Source organism: Neopsephotus bourkii, unplaced genomic scaffold, assembly GCF_033783945.1.
Source record: "Neopsephotus bourkii isolate Nb327-2 ecotype Australia unplaced genomic scaffold, CSIRO-AGI_Nbou_v1 NB_663, whole genome shotgun sequence".
Lineage (NCBI taxonomy): Eukaryota > Metazoa > Chordata > Aves > Psittaciformes > Psittacidae > Neopsephotus > Neopsephotus bourkii.
This window is the reverse complement of record NW_026901162.1, coordinates 312,550-336,383: the sequence shown is the minus strand read 5'-3', so window position 1 is coordinate 336,383 and position 23,834 is coordinate 312,550. Positions and strand designations below refer to the sequence as shown.

General features: G+C 42.8%; 1 long non-coding RNA gene across 2 annotated transcripts; it reads right to left on the bottom strand.

The window, feature by feature from the left end:
* Positions 1 to 2,741: 2,741 nt before the first annotated feature.
* LOC133212049 (uncharacterized) lies at positions 2,742 to 8,905 on the bottom strand. Of its 2 annotated transcripts, none has more exons than XR_009725366.1 (4): positions 8,754 to 8,905; positions 6,001 to 6,108; positions 3,654 to 3,728; positions 2,742 to 3,453 (listed from the first exon to the last, which is right to left on the bottom strand). It is a non-coding gene; the product is annotated as an uncharacterized LOC133212049 (long non-coding RNA). The 2 variants fall into 2 exon arrangements; XR_009725367.1 differs by having other exon boundaries at positions 3,654 to 3,723.
* Positions 8,906 to 23,834: the final 14,929 nt, after the last annotated feature.

Genomic DNA, 23,834 nt, shown 5'->3' with positions numbered 1-23,834 from the left:
AGCTGGTATGATTTAATTTTTATTTTTTAGTAGCCCTCAGAATTTGTAACCTGTTGTTATTCTTCTTGGTACTGTGTGCACAGGAACATGATTTGGCCTTTTCTTAGCCATGCAGTCTTAGATGGCTCCGTCATTGATCATAGTGAGGGTGGAGCCCTGTTTTTGGAAGGTGCCTGCACAGGATAGGGTCATGCTGTAGCACCACCTTTCCCCAAAGAAACACAACAGATATGCAGGAAGAGGCATTATGGTAACACCCACAGATAACATAGGTTATCAACACCCAGCAGCAATGACATTTAAGACCACTGTGACCATTTCTTCTGAATGACATGGTGTTCCCTGGGCTGGTTCTTGTTTCATATCCCTAGATGCATGACTGTGCATCTGGAGCTGCCCTGCTCCATAGTCTCCTGGATCAAAATGCACCAGACAACCATGCAAAATACAAATCCTCCCTGCCACCATAGTAAGTCAGAACAGCCTAAAAGCTGCCTTCAGTTAGACTGACATTTTCAGCTAGGGACTTGTTGCTCCTCAAAACAGGGACTCTTCTACAGTTTAGTGCCAGCTTACCTTCTACCTGCTAAGCCAAACCAAGCTCAGTGATGATCATAGCAGGATCAGTTCAAAGGAAAACAGCCTTGCTGCTCCTGTATAATGTTGCCCTAAGTGCATGTACATATACTAGGTTTTTTATTCACAGCATCACACTTGAGTTCAGCTGCTTATTCCCTGTGGTTCCCACTGTATTTTTACTTGGACATTTCCCTATGGACTCCCTGCACTGTGATCACTAGAACTTAGCCCCTGGATAACTGTAGAGGTCAAGGGCTGGTGGGAATCCATTTCTGTCTCTGCAAACAAGCTACAGAGCAGGGCTGATCAGTTGAGTCCTGTAGGAAATGGCCTGCCTGTGAAATCACAATAAACTGATGGCTTACTGTAATTTGAGTCATCTCCCAGCTGTATAGTTTGTGTAGGCTTATCAGTGCAGCTGCTAAAAAGCAACATTCCTCTTCTAGCCACTGTTTGGTACCTCTTCCAACAAAATTCATCACCTTTCTGCCCCTTTACATCCTCCTTCAATACTGTCTTCCTCAACAGCAACAATTAGTTTGTATCTCAAAAAGATAACCAAAATACTGTGTATTCTTCCTGACTTAATTTTTCCTCAGAGGAATGAGAGAACTTCAGCTGATGTTCCACATCTGTGCTCTGGAGAATGAGCGAGAGCTTCAGACTTAAATGAAGCAAGTTAGAAAAGTCAAGCCATTGAATATAACCCAGTGTAATACATCAGGATGTCATTTAGTACACAAATACTAGTTTATGGCAGTGGGAAAGCACACAAACCGTAAATCATGACAAAATATGCTTCATTGTGCTTCTTGACTGAAAATCCAAGATGCTGAGATTGATTTATTTCATTACATTGGGAACATTTCAATGAAAGCTTCATTTTTGTTTTGTTTTAAATAAAAAAAAGAAGATTTAATATTTTCATGACAACTTTCTGTTTCAGTGAAACTTCAGTCAGGAATACCCTTAATTCTGGAAAGGTCTTTGTGGGCAAACAAGAAAGAGTTTCCACTGTCAAATAACTCACATATCTGTGGGTTAGTGCCTATTGCACACAAAAACACAAATCACAAAAGATCCTTTGTTTGAATCCGTTTTGAACTTTATGTTTGAAACCCTGGAAAATGTTTTAGGTTCCACAGAAGACAAGAAATTCACACTTTAGACTTCACTTCAAGACCCTAGGGAAGAGGCATCAATTTCTTTCCTTTGTGTCTTGTTGCAATAGTGAGAGACCTCATGTAAAAACCCCTGCCTCATTTTTAAACTTTCCTTGTTGGTTTAAATTAGTTAAATTAGAGCCATTTGTTTCTGTTAAGCCTTGCTCTCCTAAAGTTTTGTGTTTTCTTTCAGTCAAGGTACTTAGGCAGTGCAATGCTCTCATGTTTTCCTTTTATTCCTGTGATACTAGAAGACGTGTTCTCTTTGCCTTATTTCAGGTATTTTTTCCAGTTCCTCAAAATTTCTCTGGCTCTCCTCTCTCTGTGGTTTTTAACAGTCTTTTTCAAATGAGCCGTGTGTATCAGATGCCAGACTGGTTCACTGGGGCCCTCAGCTCTTGGCCCTTGATGCTCCTAACTCCTTCACTGGCCATGGTCTGTACTCTTTGTTCTTACTTGGATGCCCTTTCATGTGGCTGGGCCAAAGCAAATCAAAGACTACAATAAGACCTTTCAACAAAACTGTTATTAATATGTATTACAGCAGTGCCCAGAGTTGCCAGTTGAAATGCAGACCGTATGTGCTGTCTAGCTAGACATTGTCTCTGTCCTGAAGCTGAGACAATCCTTGGGTAAAGTCTGCCACACTCCCCTGGAGTATCTTGTTGCTCAAAATCACCAGCCCCATTGGAATTCAGTAGCATCAAAGTACTCAAAGTACTCTTTTTCATGAATGAGAGGAGCAGCAAACAGCCACAGCAATGTGATTAAGTTTAGAATTACCCTGTTCCCTGGATATATGGTATTTCTTGAAGGAGAAATAACACAAAATCCGTGGAGCTGCTTGCAAATCCTTTGTGAGAATTCTACTTCTTCTACAATGGAAGTAAGAGACATTTTAAAATTAGGATTTTGGAATGCTGATTCATTAAACTGGTAGACAAGGGCATATGCATTTGTGGCTACTGAGAATTCAAATGATTCAATAGATAATGCATAAACTGACTTTAAACTTTACTGGAAGGCTAGTAAACCAGAATGGGATGTGGCTATTCTGTTTCAGCTTTACTCCATTATTAATAAATTCTGGCTATTACTGGGGACATATCACTGTGCAGGCCCTTGCTGACCTATCAACACATTTAGAGTTTAATTAATTACTGTATATAAGTCTTTCACATCTGGTAGTAAATTGCATTTGAGCATGAATAAATGATGGATTTTTTTCTCATCAGTGATACACCTTCCTCAACAGGGCAAGCCCTTGGTCCATGCTCCCACGCTGGGCCTTCCAAGCACTTCTGATCTGCTTCAGAAATGTGGGTGGAAGCACATGGGCCTGGGAGCCAACTTGCAAAATGAGAGAAAGATCACAGAGCATCCTGTGTAATGATCTAGTGTTGTAGTTCCATTGTCTCCACATTAAGTCGTATCTGAAATGGGTGGATAATATTGAAGACAAATGAACCATTAAGTTTAATTTACTCTCATTTTCAGAAGGGGTTGAGGGCTGCTGTGAACATTGCAGAATTCCAAAGTTCTTATTAACCCAGAGCTTTATAAAATTAATTTATATGAGATTTTTAAATATAGACAGAGTAATAAAGAAAGATCAGCTGTGTTTGTCTGTTTTAAGACTCTGGTAAATTAAGTCTTCCTCTTGCAGACTTGCTCAGCTGCAGATAAGGTTGGAACATCCAGATTTCTTAGCCTAAAAAAAATCAGTTACTTCATGCTTTGTCTTTTTCTTTTTTAAATTTGTAAAAGGCTCAATTATGAGAGAGATTTTTTGGAACTATAGCATCAAGTGGAAATCAGCTTGATTCTTCACCAGATTAAATGGACTCACTGTGTGCTTTGGGGATTAATTCAGAGAAGACAGAAGCCGAAGATGCAAAAGCAGCTACTAACCTGGAGTGAGAACCACAATGGCCCTCAGGTGCTCTGATCTTCAGTGCTTCAACATCTTGCCTATAGGACCCTAGGCTTTCGAGAAGAAAGCAGAGTCCTGAACTTGGAGCCAAATCTCTCTCCAACAGGACTAAGTCAGAGGGTTCAGACCCACATCTCCCCACCCACCTGATAGGAAGACCCTGCTTTGCCCTGTGAAGCTGTCCTGCTTTGCAGCAAAGACTAAAGGCTTGAAGGGAACAACAAAAGAGGGAATACAAGAGTAGCTGTGGTCCAAGGATTAAGGGACTCACCCAGAAGGGAAGAAAACTGATTTAATCCCTACTTTAAGGGCTGTTTATGCAGATTAATGCAAAACAGGCAAGCTGCTTCTGGAACAAGGACTGGCATGAAAGGAGCACTCTTCATTCAGGCATTCAGCTCTGATGGGTTTGGGGAGTGAGGATCCTGCAATGGAGGTCCCTTCAGCAGTGCTGGGCATTATGAGGTCTCTCTGCTGATGGACAGTCTGTCACAATTTCAGCACTGACTTCAACAGAAACAAGCTTAAGCCCAAGGATTTTGAAATATTTTAGGATGAAAGCTGCCGCGCACAGTCAAACCACTGTGCAACAAGGCATCACTTTAATCCATTAGCTCTCCATTATGGGCTAAGTATGTTCCTTAATTACTGAGGATGACTTTGGAGAGTGGCTTAACCACATGATTATCACTAACATGACTGAAAAGTCTATTGTTGCATCCTAGACTTTGTCTAATATCTTAATTTCACCCTTAGGGCTGTGCCTGCAGGCAACAAAGTCAAATGAGATCCATTTAAGGAAAAATGTGTTTAGTATCAGCATTCAGGATTTAGTGCACAGAGCTTGATCGTCTCTTTATCTGCAATTCCCTGTTCAGTCATTTCTCTTGTACATTGTGAGTGCATCTTGTGCTCTGAAAAGGCCAGGCTGAGGGATAACATGTGGTGCAATTACAGCAGAGCTGCTCTTCCTGAAGTTAAGGAATGTGAACTCAAGGCCTCCCGGGCCTGTCCAGTTTTTTTAAATCAGTTGTGTTAAGCACAGAACAGGAGGAAAGGAACAGACAGGGCTTTACAGCCTCAGCTTTACAGCCTCTTCCTTCTCCCTTGGGCTGCCCCCAGTGTCACCAGTGAACAAACTACAATCTCAGCTCCCTGATGATTTGTGTTCAGAGGCAGGCAGCTGCCACATCCCTGCTCCCCTGCAACCCCTATCAAGGGCAACAGCTGAGAATATAAGGAATGCAGTAGCTCAGGTCACCTTTCTCTCACCCTCCCCTTCAAAATACTCCTCTTCCAGAAAGGAAAGTAACGGCTTGTTCTGGCAGTGCTGCACCATTCAGCAAATCTCCTCAAATTCACAATAATCAAGGTTGTGTGGGAAGAGTTCACAGGCATCAGTGTAGAGCAGGCAGTTGAACCCTCAGAAGTTGAGGGTCTTGGTCACAAAAACCATCTCTGTCAGTGCAAAACTGGTTTAAAATGTTGCTTCTGTCTCAATATCAACCCCTTTCTTCCCACTCACATGCTGAAGCTCATGCTCCTCTCAGTTGTGCCAGGGCAGCTGCTTTGAGGACTGTGCTGCAAACAGGATCAGCTCAATGACCACGGTTTAAAAATAGACCTTTTTCTTTTCTTTTTTAGTTATTCTTTAACTCAAATGATGTCAATAATCTGCTCTGCACTCCAGCCACACATGCTGTTTTGTTGCTTAATGGAAGAGGCAGAGAGACGTTATGTTAGGAAGGGAAACTGTGGCTAAGGAACTGTTTCACTGCAATACAGCCCTGCTCTCTCATCTGGCTCCTGTAGTACAACCTGGATACTCCAATGTGTACAGGGCTCTTTGGCCAATAATACTGAGCTATACACTGCTTGGTCAGGCAGCAGGATAAACTTATACCCAGTGAAACACAGATACATCATAGCACGTCTGCTGAATGGACTGTGTCATCTTTCAGTATTCATGCTGACCTTATCTTATGTGAAGCAAAGCAATACCTTTCCCCATGTAAAGACCCCAAGGATGAAGTTCCCTTATACACATTCCCACTTGTCTGGAAAGGAGTTCAATAAGCAGATTAAGCACCTAATTCAAGCCTAGTGTTTTTGAAGGAGACACTACTGGAAGACCCATGGCTATTCAGCACTGGTGGCTTCTGTTTTGGTGCATCTATAAGTGGGGGGAGTACCCCATGCTTGAATGTGCTGGTCTTAAGCTCAAGTGCCTGAGTGTCAGGCCCAGAGGTGGTAGTAAAATATTTTGCTGTATCTGTGGCAGCCTACATAATGGTGAGAAGGAGGAGGAGAAGGAGCAGCTCTCACCTGGACCTCCTCTATGTAAATACCGTGCTCAGAAGTACTAAACAGGACTGATCTCAGATGTTGGGACACAGACAGGAAGAGCAGGGAGAGGCAGGACCTGCCAGACTACTGAAAGAAGAAAACAGTTCATTTAGGTCACAACTGGAAGGAAATGGTCTGGGGCCCAGTGAATGCATTAGTTGAATAGCATGTGGTGCAGAAAGCATTGGTGGAGATGAAAGCTTGCATATGAAAACAAGCCTGAACTACAAGAAGTGTGTATTTGGCTGCTAGTCTTAATATTGGAAGTCCTCAGCCATTGTGCACTCCTGGGTGACTTACCTGGTTCAAGGATTAACTGCACTTGATTGCATGTGTCAACAGCTCAGGTCCAATCAGTTTTACTGGATTAGAGGCACAACACCTGAAAATGTAGCTCTTCTTGGGTCTGGAAGACATACAGCTCATTTACTGTAAAGCTGAGCTTGATAAACCATGTTGCACTGAGGCTAGCTCTGTGAGAAATGAGCTTGGGCATCTTGGTACATGGCTATAGAGAGCATGCTCAGTCAAGGTTATACCCCTCAGTGAATTGCATGGACCTGCTGCTCCTGCTCTCCCCAGCTCCCACACAATCAGAGATTTCTCACTACTCAGCTCCAGCTGTGACTACCAGGCCAAATGCAGCTCAGTTTACGTTTCTCACAAAACTTGGCATTTCCACAGAAGTGGAACAGAACCATCTGAAGGTTACCCACTAGAAGGACACATGAACATGTAAATAAATGTACTATATGCACACATACACCACCCCATGTAACACAGGATGGTTTTGGATTTCTCAGTGGTGGAAACACGTGTAACTCAAGGCAATGAAGTTAAACTAAAGAAAGAGAAATTTACATTAAATAACAGCAAAATATGCTGGATTATGTACTATCCTTCATAATAACCTGCGTTTCTAATATTCAACAAAGATTGGACTAAATAATCAAAACAAAGCATAGAAAATACTTTTTCTCAGGTGAGACAGGCAGAGAGATAAGCTTACTGGTCTTCATCCCTTTCTACTTTCCATGAAGCTGAGAATGATTAATGGTTTATTTCCCACAGAACATGTAAAAAAGAAAAGTACTTTTTTTACCACTCATAATATAACTGAGCTTATTAAATACTTCACTGGACTCAGATAACTCTGTTCATATGAACAAGGCAACAAACATTATCCAAAGGATGGCCACTTTCTGATTTGCCTGAAAACATCTCTGCAGCCAAGGCCCTTGCATCTGAGTCTGAGCCAAGTTGTATTCATAAGCTGGATTTACAGCACAGCCTGCTTCACACATATTTTATAGGGATTTTAATTATTTGACTCAAGGCACAGTTTACCCTGAGGAAGTTAAATGACACTGCCCTGGGCCAGATGTCCTACTGGAACTTGTGGTTACCTTAAGGAGGGTGGGCTATTTTAACCACAGTACCATCCAAACCAAGCAAGGGCCTGAGACCTCGTGTTTAAGCAGCCCTTAAATGATTACTGACCCAAAGTCAAACTTTCTCTGCCTATTTTTCAGCTGAGGGGCCTGAGCTTGGTTGCTTTGCCCTGTTGAGCAGGACAACAGCATTAACACGAACATTAGCAGATACCCCCGGGCACTGCATTTAAGCAGGAAGAGAACTTGTTAAAATGAATGTCTACTCTTCAACTAGTCAGACAACATCCTCAGCCACTTACACCTCTCTAGTTATCTCACTCTGTTTTTAAAACTGGGGAAACCTTCCTCAAAAGGACACCAAGAGTTTGATTCTTACATTGCAGAAAGGAGACGTGATGAGTGTTTCCTACCAGCTATTCTTTCCTTGGGCCTTCCCTGCATACAAGCATTCTAGATATTGCTTCTGAGGTACCTGTTATCCTCCATTAACAGGAAAAGAGAGCCTGTAAGACTAAATAAGAGTTCCAGATCTTCCTGTTGGGGCCAGGTGCATTATTTTTAAGCCTTGAGTTTAATGCAAGCACCAGATTTGGATGATCTGAATGCTGCTTTTGTCTTTATAACTCCCCATAAAACTCTCCTTATTTGACATTACAATGTCAAATCTTATTACACTATTGTCAGCTCAGAAAAGTATTTATCCCTATGGATAGTCTCCTTTATTCCACCCGAATTCCTCTTAAACTTTTGTCTCCTGAAATTCAGTATTGATAAGGCTGACATCATGATGTAGTTTAATATACTTGCGACTGAAAGAAAGTGTCTAGGTAGGATGTAGATTAAGTCTAAATTTGGAGCGAGTAACATTTTCTGCAAACATCCCAGTTTCATATGAGAATGACAGTTTTAACTGGGAACTGGCAATGATTCCAGCAAACTACGCCAGAGCAGCTGAGGTACGAGAAACAGGTGACCTCATTTCTCTCCTGCCTGCCAGTTATATCAGCACAATGGCTCACTATTCCTCTGCTTACTTATGGGCTTTTGGATATTCACCCTTGCAGTATCGGGCCGTAGCAGTACTGAGTCCTGATCTCTGTACCTCCTCCTCTGACATGAAGTGGAAAAAGGCTATTAGCTGTCCTTTAAAAATCACAGTTATGAGACTCCCTTCTCTTTTCTTGCAGATGTCAGTACTCAGATTCAAAACTTCTGAAGGCGAATGGCTTTGTGCAGATGTTTGTCTATAATGAAATAACCCAAACTGGCACGAGACATCGCAGTCTATGTGAGCAGCTGGTAGAAATGAGGTTTGGCAAACATATTTCTCTTTCTCACCGGTTGGAAACAATCTCAGTGATAGTTTGAAGTAACATGAAGGCCACTGCAGGAGACTCGAGTTCAAGCGGTACATGTTGAGGCCAGGCTGGTTTGATGGACATGTAGGAGCACCGCCAACCCGGCACCTCCGCACGCTTTCACCACCCGGGTTCCCGACCTGCCTCAGGACGCCGGAGCTGCCGGATTCGGACGGTAGCTGGGACTGCTCTGGACACCGAAACTCTGCACTGCAGAGCACTGACGAGTGGTGCGAATCCCCCTCGGCTCCGCACCGCACCGCCCCAGGGCCGGGCTCTGCCTCCCCCTGCTGGGCGCTCCCCCGCTGCAAGCGCGGCCAGCCGAGGCGCCTCTCCCGTGACGTTATGCGTGCGTCACGGCCGGCCGGCCGGGCGCGTGTCTTTAGGGCTCGCTAAAGCTTTCGGGGCGCCCCCTCCAGGCGTGCGGTGAGGGGGGGCGGTCACGCGCCGGGTGTCCTAACAGGATGTCTGGAACCCAATGAAATGTCCTGGTTTGTAACACACGCGGTGGCGCCGTAGGCACCGCACAGCAACAAGAGCCGGGTCGGTTTCGATGGCCCGGCTCATTGCACTGCCTCTGACTCTTCTGTACCTAATCGGGGCAGAGCCCCAACGTCCCACCAAACATGGGTTGTTCGCCCATGTACTCCCCAGCCTACAAGATACCAAACCAGGTACCATCAGGATCTCAATTCCAGCAGCCTCTCTAGAGAAAATGAATATCCAATGTTCACTTTAGAAAAAGCAAAGAACAATATTTTTGATGAAAGCAAAAAGGCAATGTATGAAATGTAAGACAATAAATAAAATGTTGTACCAGAGGGCAGTATTTGCAGACTCTGCTTGTGCTGCTGGAATTGGAAGCCTATGTTATGAATGACCTACAAGTCAGGATGTCTGTGTGAGGATTCCTCCTTAGATGTTTCCCCTTTCTCAACCTTGAAATTCCCATTTGGGGAAGTCCATGCACAGACATGACATGGAGCTAGAACCCAGAGCAGTGCATTCCCAACCACTCATCCACCAAAGCAAGTGGACACAGCATGAAATAAAAAGTGACCGTTCCACTGTGGCTTAAATCTGTCTCATCTGAGGCTGCCATGGTCATCTCCCTCCTTTTCTTCCCTCAGTCGCATAGCTGAGGCTGAGGAGGATATCAGTTTAGTTTAGGCATGGCCCTGGAACAGCTTTTGGTTAGGCATTTTTACATGGACGTTCTAATGATCTCACACTAACCCCACTGACATCAGCTGTTCTGCAACTACAACCAACTTACCTGCAACAGCAGGTAAAGCATTGCATAACGCTCCCTTTATGTGCTTTCTGATTAAATCAGTGCTTTGCCTAAATAAAATTGGAAACACTGGCATACTTTCTATTCTCAGGATGCCAGCGCATTTTATTGCACAGAGTGATTAGATACGTAAGTCAATTGACCTGTACAAAGTGGGGTTTATCAAAAATAGAACAGAAAGGCTTTTGGAGAACTCATTACCCTCCCTGGGAATGCAGTAATTGGAAATGCTATTTTAACTAGCTACCTAGTTCATTTTAATATTCAAATATTAATTCCTCCTTTCACTGCTATAAATGCCTAAACTACCTTAGTTATCAGCTCCTTAAATCTAGCACATTCTTTCTCAGCTATTAACATGTATCTTGCTGCTGCTAAGCAGTGCTTAAAATTGATGGGGGAACTCTGCACTCATATGCCTTCACAAGAAGAAGCAGCCCATACTGCTGCTACTCCTCCAATATTATGCCCAGTGATTTGTTTCATTCAGAATCTCAGCTGATAATGCAAACCATTCAGTATTGTGGGATGGCTTTTGTTCCCATGAAGCCTACAAGCCTTTCTGGTTTTGGCCATCAGTGACAACTGGTAGGGTTATCAGAGACACCAGCAGGTCTGGAGGTGACCTGATGTATCAATCACAGAGCCACAAGAGTTGGGGTTTTCCGCAGGATATGAGGCAGGACTGAGGGGTAATATTTGCACAGGCAGGCCAGCCATGAGGCCGGGCTCTTATCTTAATATACGTCAACCTCATTCTCTGAAATACTGGTCTGCTGGGGATGGTTCCCCACAGCTAAAGTACCAAAATCGCAGGAAGCCTTGGCCAAGAGTGAGGTTACCAAACCTCCCCACAATGCCGGCCTTGGCAGCATGCTGCAGCATAGTTATTTCATTCCGTACATCAAGATTTCTAACTCAGAGCTTGGATCCCATGAAGTCAGAGTGACTCTTTTGTGCTCACCCATACGTCATTAGTTATCACTCACCATGTAGACGAGGCCCTCAGTACCATCGGTTAGTGGTGGCCTTGGCAGTGCTGGAGTAAGGGTTGGGCTGGATGATCTTAATGGTCTTTTCCAACCTGGTTTATTCTATGATTATAAAAAGGAATCGAAATGTCAAGCAAAGGGAAGAAAGAAAATAAATATAAATAATTTAAATAAATAGTGAATAGACAAAATAGGCAAAAGAGGATGTAACAAACACTGTATGGCTGAGGCAAGAGAACAAACCCAGCATTTACCTGTGGTATTCAAATACAGAAAAAAAATCCACTGATTTCATTGAGAGCAGAATCATACCTTGGCTTGATGCCTGTGAGATTACAAGAAAAGATATCTATGTTTTCCGCCTGAAATAACCCCTGCATACTGAAAATTCACTACTTTTCACTTTCATAGCTCCTGACTGCCAACATTTTTTTTATATCATATGTAGGGATTTGTGGTTTCTGAATTGTACTTCAGGGATGTTTGGTGACCTATGAAACCCTCCCATGTTTCTGACACTACCACAGTGCAGGTCTCTTCGAGTAACACAGCCATCTGCCAGGACTTCCTCCAGCTTCAAGGACTTCAGTGGTCACAGAAGTCATATCAAAACCAAGTAGCTTCTCTTTTCCCAGCTGAGTAAAGTCTTTAGGCTTATTTATGAATATTAAGATCTCTGTATTCAAACTAGATCATTAGTTTTCTTTGAGGAGTCTGTGGACTGTTTTGGCCTTAAGAGGTAACTAGGAAAAGCAAGCTATATGAAGAGCAGGCTTCCTTCCATGCACCATAAAACTACTCCTCCTTTGAAAGAAGTGTAGGATGCCTGCACATCAGAACTGTTCAAAAGCACTGCAGACAACCAGGAAGAAAACCAAATCAAAACTAAACTGGAATGAGAGAGAGAGAGAGAGAGAAGGATTTATAAGGAGAGGCAGCTCTCCTAGCAGGTCAGCACTATAAATAAGACAAGATTAGGATACACTGAAACAAGTCCTGTCAGTGGATTTCACCAAATTCATTGTTGAATATTGGATCTTTCATTAACAGATTAATACCCTCTCAAGTAATCGAGGATGTCTTTTGTCTCTCCTCTGTTCAGCCATTAATACAGCAGAGGCAAACACATCCTTGACAGAGGATTTCTTGTTAAAAGTATTTTAGACTGTATGGTTCAGAGGAAGGGCTGACTCCCAATATCCCCTCCTTCGTGTGAAGTCACTGACAGCTAAGCTACAAACTCAGCTTGTGTTTTTCAGTATTCAGTGAATTTTTGTTTCACAATACTTCTTCATTTGAAGGAGACCGAGCACACACAGGCGAGAGCACCCCAGACCCTGGTGCTGAAGGCCTTCCACTCCAAGCTAAGCACAGTGTGTGAGACCTTGTACAAAGAGGAAGGAACTGCGCTCACCAAACCCTCAGCCTTCTCAGTAAGATCCATGGTCTGGCTCTTTGCTTCCTTGTAACTGAACAGTAGCATGTTCTCCAATTCGCAGGGAAGGGAGAAAGGCAAACCAGAACTGAACTATTAACATTTAATATTTTGACAAACAAGGTATGACTGTTGCTCTTGTTTTTCCAGCTGTTCAGATGGGCAGCCAAATGCAAATATGACTTTTTCAAGTAGTCCTACCAAGGTGTCAGTTAGCTGTGAATTTGCAGAGTCAAAGGTTTTAGTTATTGACACAAACCCACTTGTGGTTAATGTATTTAATAATATGCTGCAGTACATTTCTAAGAACTGCTAAAAGACTGCAAATGCAAAAGGTGGCCTGTTTTATCTCCAGCTAATGCCAGTTGTCATAAGCTCAAGGAAATATACCACTCCCTTCAACCCTGCCCTTTCCAAAAACTGGAGCTGGTTGGACTAAATGTTCTTTAAAAGTCAATTCTGATACCAAACATGCTGTGATTCTACAAAATCCTACCAGTAGTCCAATCTTCAACATAATTCACACATTCTAAATGTTAAATGCTCTGAAAAAAACACAGTTTCAAGCCCTCCTTCACAAAGCCTTCTTCCCTGTTTACTGGCCTTGCCTTGCAGTGCTACAACTCACACAGGTCTAGCTGTCCCAGTGAATCCCTACATGCATCCAGCTAGTGTAAATAAGGAGATAACCAGGCTGCAAGACATATTTTGAATGAAGTTTCCCCTGATGAGCTGTCAGCTTCCCCTTATCCATTTTTCTGTGCTGGTTGGCGCTGTGAAATGAAGAGCTGATTTGGTCTGGCTTTTGGCCATTTGCATAGTTCTTATTAATGAGACTTTGGATTTATTTAAATTCTGTTTCCAACAGACTCCACAGCCAGGATAAACCCTACCTGTGCACACACAGTGAAGCTCACTGACAAGCCCGTACTTGTACGACAACTTCAAAGACAAACTCATCTGGCAACCTGGGCACACCCAGTATTTTACTCCTCCAACTTCTGCCACGCACCACCCACTGTGGATTTACAAATTGATGTCTAATTGGCAAATAACTAAGTAGACACCTGGATTCCCTTTTCTGTGTTGTGAAAGAACCACTCTCCTAACTGGCTGTCCTACATCTTACAGGCACTTTAGATTTTATCTGGACTGTAGGATTTTGCTAGCTGAAGTCCTGCTAGCACAGGTTTCTGATGGTGGTTTTGAAAAGCTGCCCAGAAAGGGATCATGAAGCAGCCATGGAGAGTGAAGACAGGAGACATAGCAGTGCTGTCTAGCGAGGCTCACACAATTTAACACACAGAGTAAAAAAATGCCCTAGGGTGGGACAGTCTGAAACCTGATTTCTTAAATGTAGTTTATACCAGGTCAGTATGCAAATGTTCTGTAATTTTTAGGGTCTGAAATAGGTGGTGGGTTCCATGGTTTGGTTTCACTGGTATAAGCTGCATGCACAGTAGGATTTTTTGATTTTTTTTTTTCAGTTTAGCTGTATCCATCTAATATCAGCAAAATTTTTCAGCTACAGACCTGACCTGAAAACCAGCTGGTTTTAGTATCTTGGAAAAGCAATGTAGCCTCATGCAGCAATATTAGAAACAGCTGATATTCTCATTTGTGCAGAAGTACTAGGAACAGTAGTGCCTAATATGCTATCTCAATTAAATGAAATTGAAATTAAATTGAAATTTGGACATTCTTTGTCATTCTTTTTCCTTCAACAAGCAAGAAAAGAGGCAACTAATTTCTTAGCAAAATTACCATGATTTCATGGAAATAGTTTTCTTTCTACAGAGGGCAGTTTTGAAAGAAAATAATACATATGGAAAATCACTATGACCTGCTCAAATTACCAATGAAACAGTATCGATATTTAAGGGAGGAAAGCAGAAGTCTGCTGCTGCTAAATATTTATCCCCTGACGTTTAGCTCTGTATTTAAGTGGAAATGTCAGTGATACATTAAAAAAAAGTGATCTACCTTTTACAGGGCATGTGGCAATTTGGAGTTACAGCTCAGGTCTCCAACGGACCTAATGGGGTTAAACAAGAGTAAATACTGAGGCAACTGTTATAAAATATGTCTCAGAAGAAGCCGCTAAACAGTAAATGCTCAGGCACTCAGTTGCTTGTGGTAACTAGTACGTGTGTAAGTGTGTGGCTGCTGCAATGGTCATTTGCTATATACCACTACATCCTTTTTTATCAGAGCACGTGAGCTAGGTTTGCAGCATGCTACCTGGTGGCTGTGTGCTCCCAGGAATTACTTTTAGCATTTGAGCCCTGATAGTGACCACCCATGAAGTACTGCCAGACCACAGCTCCTCCTGAAAGCAGCAGGAGTGAGAAGCTCAAGACCTGTGCAGGGCCAGACCTCTCCAGTGGCCCTTCCAAATGTTTGGGAGTTGAAAAATCCTGTGTGGTTCATCCCACAGGCATGGCTGGAGCTTCGCTAGCAGGGGTGCAACACCTGAGAGATGTCCCTAGCAAGATTTTCTCATTCATTTGAGTAAATTTATGGCCTCAGAGGACATGGTTCTGAAGACACTGTTTTGAATGGTAATAGTGCCTTATGGATCTTCTGTTCGCCTTGCAAATTCTCACACATGTTATTCCTTTATTGAGCCAAATCAGCCATGTGTGGGCAGCCACATGGTAAACTGATCTGGCTGGAAAACAACCTCATTTTCATGAATATTCCAAGCTGTCTGCATTCCACCACTTGGTTCACTACCTAGCTGTGCAACCTGCTAAAACAGTAGTTTGGGAAGGACATGGGAACGAGTATTCATGAACAGAGAGGCAAGAACCAAGCTGGTAAAGCAGCTTAGGCAGTGCTACTACCAAATGTGAAACTAGGGTCTGAGGCTGTATGTTTCACAAGGAAATTAAGGGAGCCCAATAGAGTGCAAGCAAGCACTGGCTTACAGACCCCTGGCACAGACTCAACCGTGTGCAGGATGCTTTAAGACCAAACCCTAGATCCCTCAAATAGCTGTTACAGAAGTTCTTGGGGCACACAATGAAAAGTGGGAGGAACTCAGAGCTATAACTAAATTCAATGAAGTTGGGTCACTATATAAGCCACTTCAGGAAAGCAAGCTCTCATGATGCATCTTGGTAAGGGAGAGACAGCATGAAGTATGCAGCTCACACACTTCTTGCAATTAGCTTTATCCATGCATGACAAACCAGGCCAGCCTCATTTCTGCTTTCCCATTTAGTAAAATGTTTTAAACAAAGTATTCATTCTTTAAAGGCTAGAACTGGGAGCCTAATTTAGATGTGTACGGTGTAGGTTTCTGATGTCTTTTAGCTATTTCCTCTTAGGGGGCACAGAATTGCATCCTATTTGTGCATGAGTGCCAGCTTGGCTGGGGACAACTGGCTCAGAAATGGTGATGGAGGTGATGGGTGAAATGTATGGCTCCTCATCTGGGAGGTGGGGCCAATGTGCATGGCCCCCATCTCAATGCCATGAGGTGGGTAACAGCTGCTGAAGTGATACAGGATGCAAGTGGGAAAAATGTGAGTGAACAGAGTCCCTTAAAACACCTGCAAGGGGAGTTTGCCCCAAAGCAAGTTGTGCTGAAGAGGAAAATAACAATAATCAAGTTTGCTTAAGAGAGGGCCATCAGCTGAATTAAACAGTAACCAGGAAATTACCAAGAGACTTCTGGAGGAAAAAAAAACCTGACAGAGTCAGCTTCATAAAGAAGTCTAAACAAAGCACGCAAGTTCATGGCCCGACAACGAGAGATATCATCAGCATGGGGTATGTAAGTGTTGGGTGCCTGTAGCTCTGTGAAACTGGGAGGGGGTTGAAACTTCAGGGATTGTTCATAGAAGGGTATTCAAGCATTTGCAGGTATTTGTTAACATTCTGGGTTATCTGTTGTATTGCTGATACTGATCCTGAACATTTAAGTACGCTGATTGTCAGGTGATTAAGTGACATTAATAAATCATTGGCCAACTGTTAATGAATCCCTGTGAGTGAAACCTGGTGGGTTGAGCAGATTTTTGCTGTGATGAGAGCTAGCAAATTCTACCTTTCTCCCACTGGCAAAAATACAGACCTTAAATGAAGGTGTATTCATACAGTTCTTCCCTGAGACAAACTTCCTGGAATTCTGAATTCCTTAATAATTCTGGATTTTTCTTCTCCTCCTCCAGCAGCATTTCACTGCCATTCAAGGCAGACAGGAGCATATTCATTAGCCTAGATCATGCAAATGCCAAATGTGGGAGGAATTTAGCTCCATAGCAATACTGATAATACTCTTCTATTGCATTTACCCCGATATTTGTAGAAATACAGCAAGGCCTGTTTGGATGTTCCGATAAATTTCCCTGTGTAGAGAAGTATTATTATCAGATGTGAGCTTCACTAAATGTTTTTTTTTTTTTTTTTTTTCACACCCAAAACTGTCTTTCTCTGTTATTACTAAATTCAGTGATAGTCACAAGGCTGTTTTTCCATCAGTAGTCAGAAGTACAAAGTTTCAGCATACTAGTCCCAGGTTCGTTTACCTTTTTTTAAACCAACACTTCATTGAGAAGTAGCACAGGATTTCAGTGTGTGTATGTGCACAATTCATCTTTGTTTAGAATGAAAAGCCTTTCATAAATACCACAAGCAGTTTGGTTTTAGACTGTGTTTTCTCATTCATTGGTGCAGGATTTGTGCTGCAGTTATCACCCAAGAGTACAAACTTCATCCACATGAAATGCAAACACACATTATCACTTCTGTCATGTTAGAGCATAGGAGATGGTGTTTATTCCAGTGCTGTGATTCTTGGGGGCTGAGAGTTGGTATCTGATAGACCATAAAATCTGCTTGGACAAAATTGTCTCTGCAAAATATGTATTACATTTCAGCTGGGATTATGAGTTTGTACCACTTTATGTCAAGTAACTGCAGTGGTTTTGATCCTGTACTTTGGGCTTTAGACGCAGTTTTCATCTTGTGCAATAATGGCCTTGGAAGAAATTCAGGCTCCGTGAACTGGGCCACCACCTCAATGAGATGAAGGGCTTCTTGTGTCCATAAAAAGCCAACCTGTTCTTCACCAATGCATCATCTGGTCTAATAACAGATATTACCTCTCACTATAGGCACTGCTTCTTTTTAAGCACTTGACAGTTCAAAAGTTTCCCTCTCTGAAAGACCTTCTTGATATTTCTATGTTCTCTTTAGCACCAGAATATTGTGTGAGCAGAGTTATGTTCATTACATAAATGAGACAGTTCTATCACAACAGGAAAACTTCTCTGGGAAGGAGCCTTTGCCTGGATTGTTCCCACTGGGTTTGTCTGGGTGGACAGCCATATCTCCGTACACTCCTCCCAATTTCTGGGGGTCTCTATGTGTGTGAACACTGTTCCAAAAGTGAGACTTCTTGACTCTGCCTGCAGTACAAACACCACATCAGCTTGTAAGCCAGTCTAATTAAACAAAGGCACAACTGTCCTGGAGAAAATTTCATCTGCTTTTGAAAGACTTGGTTAGTTAAACAATTTAATGGTGCAAATACTGAAAAGCAGAAGTTAATAAAATAAGCTTGACACACAGATTGGTCCATGTTACATTTGAAAGGACACTAGATGTCTAAATAGCAGAACTTCTGTTTAAAAATGGAAGGGAGAAGTAAGCAAATGACTAGTCATCTGTTTCAAAGAACTGAACTGTGAACATCTGCATTTCCATCAACATTGATAACCAAAATAAAATGTACAGACTGTAATTAACATCTACTGTGAAGAATAGCCTGGAGGCTAAAATGCCTGGAGGAAAGAAAAAGAACATTTTCTTGAACTGGTTCGTGTTTTGTGTACTTATCCATGTAGATAATGACCTAGAAGCTTGATGACAGAGGCAACAGCACATAAGCTGAAGCAACTGAAAATATTTTGCAGTCTGATGTCACTTTTCTTGCTTCTGCTCCATCACTCAGCAGTCTCTTTCCTACCTACATTTTGTTTTTTTTTTTCCATAACGAACAGCAGATGTCACCAGGACGTATCTTAGAAACTGATTTTTTTAGCAGCAGCCCTGCAGGCTTAGGAAATGGCATGAGAACACTCTACAGAATGCCTTCCAGCATTATGATATGGAAGCTTTTAAGGGTCTGCTTCTGACAAGTGGACCCTCTCAGCAGCCGCTCTAACATTTCGCAGGGTAAGAGATCCTGTGAAAATACTCAGTTCTTCCAGCATGTTGCCTGGGAACTGCTTCTCACTAGAACAGATGAAGCGTCACTTCCTCATCATGCAGCTCTTCCATGCAGCAGTTACACAGTTCAGACGTCAGAAGTCAAACTTGTGACTCTGGCAATAAAACATTTGTCACTTTCCTGTTGAGTGCTGAACATTTGAATCAAAAAGAGCTATGTCTGTCCTTTTGTGCTGTTTAAAAGAAGGAGAGACCTTAATGTAAGTTTGGTGCACTGACTTCACATTTTCCTTTGATTCCCATAGTTCTCCCAGCAAAGACTGGAGGAAAAGAAGCTGTGTCTTTCAGGCTTGCCTACTTTAATGACTTGCAGTGACTAATCCTGCTTGATCTACTTTCTCTATTTGCAGCTGCTGTTCTTAGTGTTTTTACTCAGGGTGACTTCCTGCATTATTTAGTGCAGGTGAAATAGTTTGATTTGCTACTTAAGTTTGTCAGAGGAGTGAATTATTTCCCAGTACTGTTATTCAGTATCTGTGATGGGCAAAACAAAGAAGGAAAAAACATTTTTCTCGAAGGGACTAGTCTAGTGATCCAGCTGTATCTTCTTGATCCATTTTCTTTCATGACAAAGCTGGTTTAACAAGCAACCAGCCCCATATTTTGCCTCGTCTGCTGTTCCTTCTCACACACACACTTCCTCATCTGTCTCAGTCTTGTGTAGCTCTGCTGTACACTGGATTGCCAAGCAATGTAATTTAATAATAAGCTATAATACCTTTTTTTCTTTTTTTCATTTCAACGTATAGTCTGAATTACAGTGGCACTGGCACCTGAAGGAGCAATAAGCTTCAGTGTAAATGTGGGAACACATGATTATGAGACATGATAGCTGGCAGCAAGGGCAAGGACTTCTTAAGCCCGTTTTGCCATCCAAGAAAATACACGAAGTATCTACTCAGGGGGTATATGGAGCAATACATTCGGTGTTAAGTGTCTGTTCTGTCACACATTTGTGCGAGGAAACCACCCTCACTGGCAAACAGACTGTGAGCTTGGCTCTCTACCCCACCTAAAGAGGACTTTGCACATTTGAGAGTTAGCTCTTAAGTATCTCCATTTCCTCTGTCTTTAATCTCCTGTGTGATTCACCCTTCTCCCTTTTTCTACATAATCCACCCTTCCACACACACTTCACTTTGGAAATTGCTCTGCAAATTGTGTTTCCAAATTATTGTGGAGTCTGGTTTTGTTTTATGTTTGTTTTGTGTGTGTGTGTGTGTGTGTTTGTTTGTTGTTTTTTTTTTTTTTTGGGGGGGTGTTTTTTTGTTGGTTTGGTTTGGTTTTGGTTTTGTTTTTTTTGAGGGGGAGGCAGGGGGGTTTAGCTGTACATAGGGAATAGTTGCATCCTGAGCTACACAACAGGTTTAAACTGGAAGTTACTTAGATATACGTTCATATGGTATTTTATTGACTTTAAAGCCCCTGTATAATCCTTGCCTCAGCAGTTATACTGGTACAGAGTTTACTATTAAAAACATCCAAAAGTGACAGGTTTCTTACTGTTTCTCATGTTTGGTTCATAGCTGTAAGGATTAGCCTTTCCCCAAGATGCCAAGTTTTACCATCTGCCTTCAAATGGACAGTACTGGAAAGCCTTTGAGTCTGATTTTAATGGAAAACTGCAAGGTCTTTTAATTTTTCTTTCCTTAACCTCCCAAGCCCAGCTATACTCCTCCTGAGATCAGCTCCATTCTGTCCTTTTCTCCAGTCCACAATTTCCACTGCTTAAAAGAATGTGTGGATGGATGCTTGATTATGTCTTCTAATGAGAATCATTTCACTCACTATAGGGTCTTTAAAAAAGGCTTAATCACATCTAAACCATGAATGGGTGTTAATTATGGCTGCTGCATAGTACCACTATATTATGGTTTAACCCCATCTGGCTACTAAGTACCACACTCACTCCCTCCCCCCCCCCCCCAGTAAAAAAAGTTATCAGACTATTAGGATTAAATGAGTTGTCAAAGATATTATGGTGTTTGGCTGTAGTAGCATTTACTAATGTAACTTACTAATGTAAAGAAATACTCAGGATGTGCATTGCTCTGATGGAGATGTGCCTCAGCACTGTAAGGTTGACCAGCAAACTGAGGCTATGGTAGCTCACTCAGCAGCAGCATGACCAGCATCCCAGTAGCTGTATGGAAAGCTAAGGACACTGTCACAAGCTGTCCTTCTCTAACAGGGTTCCAGCATCTTCAGACATGTTTTGTATTTTGACTGGATGCATGTCTGGAATTCTTTAGAGGGTCAGCTCACCACCCATTTCCTGGGTATATTTTTGGCTAGGGATAATGATCCTTGTAATTATTTTGGTTTTACATGCAATTATTTTAGACTTCCTTCTTTTAGCATATTGATGATATTTTTAACTTTGAGCCCATTCCAAGTAGCTCTTTCCTGGAGAATTAGGAATAATGACTCCTTTCAAATGATAAAATTCAGTCATTATGCAACATTTGCCTTAAAACTTAAACCCCAACCAAACAAAAAAGCATTTTGGGGGGCTTCTCTGTTGAAAGTTTTCTAAATAATTGCCAAGTAGAAATACTTTAATTGTGTGATAAGAAAATACTCCTCTCCTTGATTTAAAAAGAAGTCCTGTTACCTTCAAGCAGTCTGACGCCAACACTATGAAGTCTTGGCCCTCTGTCAGGAACAATGTCTTGAACATGTTTAAATTATCTGTATTAGAGACGCCAAGGATATCTGCTTTCAGTTCTCCTCAGTTATTGTTTTATAGCTCAAAGATCTCACTGTGGTGTATATCTTGGCTACTACTGAAGTTTCCAAGCTACTTCCATGCCCAGGATATGGGAAGTAGGAAGATTGCTCTACAGAAGCCCAGTGATGTGAGCTTTTAATGCTTTCTTCTTCCAACATCTCTTCTGTTTTTTGACATTCTGCTGGGAGGTTTTGGGCAGGTTTTTGCTGATGCTTTTTGTTTTGGCATACACTAGACAAAATGGCTTGGTTTTCCGAAGTTAGTGTGGGTTATTCAGGTAGTAGGGCAAAATACCAGTTTGGTGTACCCTGGCCTGGTTGAGTTTTTCCCCTTGTCAACTTTAAAAACAGTCCAGCATTTCTTTCCTCTTTTCCCTTGTCATTCTGTATCTGTCCAGTTTTCTAGGATTTCTGCTGGTGCAATCCTGCAAAAAGTAGAGAGGTTTTTAATCACATTCCAGGCAAAGGGGCTGACACAATATGAGGGTTCCTGGCAGTACACATATACACAAAGGGCGCAGCATGGAGACAAAAAAGCACTAAGCGGAAATAAAGATGTTCTTTCTGAGCAACGTTTTTGACATATTTAATATTTCCCATTTGTATAATTCTTCTGTTGTAAGGATTTTTGAAAACTTCATGGGAATAAAGCACAAATTCCCTAGCTGGATTTTTGCCAGGTTTTAGTAAGTACTACAGATAAACCTATAGGCTTTTCCACCTTACTGCCTGCTCTTCCCCACATGAATGTGTGTCCCAAAAGTAGAGTTTGTTTTCACAAATTACCATTACATAGCTGGGAATTAGAAACACACACCAGAGAATAACACAGAATCATAGAATAGGTTTGGTTGGCAGGGACCTTCAAGGTCATCTAGTCCAACCTCCTTGCACGTCTTCAACTTGATCAGGTTGCTTAAGCATCACATCCAGACCAAGTTGAGACAACAACTGTACAACTTGGCCAGCAACTACCTCTAGGTTTCCACAGCCCCAATCCACTGCCCCATTTACTGGCTAAGTCATCATTGATGCTTAAAAAGGTAGGCAATTACTCCAGAGCATCTGAAAGCTACATTGTCAGCTGCAACTCTGCTTTGCATTCTGTTTACTGCTTCTATTTATTTCTGCATGGCACCATCTGGACTCTGCCTCCTTTCTACTTCCTCACGGTTTGCAACTTCCTAAGTTCCTGCACATGTATATGTATATATATTCCATTTTATGGACAATCAGCAACTTTTTTAGCTCCACAAATACAGCTCAGCATTCTTTATTTTTAGCCTGATCTGACTGCTAGTAACTGAAGCTTACTCGCTGTGAACCCTCTAAGGCAGCTGACTCACAGACAGGCCTGGCAGGTGGCTCAATTCCTTTCTAAAAGCTAAGTGAGACTAGATCTGTCATTTCTAGTATGCCAGCTGGTTGCAAATCCTCGCATACAGCTGATCCTTGAGGTGTGTCTACACATGTTGCCTGTAGGCCTCTATCCACCCCCTCTCACGCCAGCTTGGGGAAACACCCCCCATTCGCTCCCAATTGACTTAGCTTTGACTTGTTTGGGTTTAGAATAGAATAGAGTTTAGCTGGAAGGGGCCTATGATGATAACCTGGTCCAACTGCTTGACTACTTAAGGGCTCACCAAAACCTAAAGCTTGTTCAGATACCTCTTAAACACTAACAGGCTTGGGGCATCGACCACCTCTCCAGGAACCCTGTTCCAGTGTTTCATAGAATCACAGAATATTTTGGGTTAGAAGGGACCTTAAAGCACATCCAGTTCCAACCCCCTGCCACGGGTGGGACACCTTCCACTAGACCAGGTTGCTCCAAGCCCTGTCCAACCTGGCCTTGAACACTGCCAGGGATGGGGCAGCCACAGCTTCTCTGGGCAGTCTGTGTCAATGACACACCACTCTCACACTAAGAGCTTCCTAATGTGTAATGTAAATCTCCCCTGTCAGTTTAAAGCCGTCCTGTCACCACATGCTCTTCCCCTCCTCAGAAGGATCAACGGCTCCCCTCCTCAGGAAGCTGTATGGCGCACTAAGGTGGTGCCTCAGCCTCCTTTTCTCCAAACTCGACGAACCCAGGGTCCCGTGCCTCAGTTCCCGTTCTGGTTTGGGTTTGCTCCTTCACAACCTGTGCTGCGGCACCGAGGGCTCCCCTTCCCTCACGAGAGGGGCGGGCCAGCTGAGCCCCCCACCCCCGGCCAGGCCGCACCGCCCCTCACCACTGTCGTGGCTGCGGGCAGGGCCCCGCCCTCCCTCGGGAAGCTCCGCCCTGGGGCCTGGCCCCCTTTCTCACCCGGAGAGGGCGGCTGGCCGCCCTGGGTGCAGTGCTGGTTGTGGCAGTTGTGCTGTGGCCGG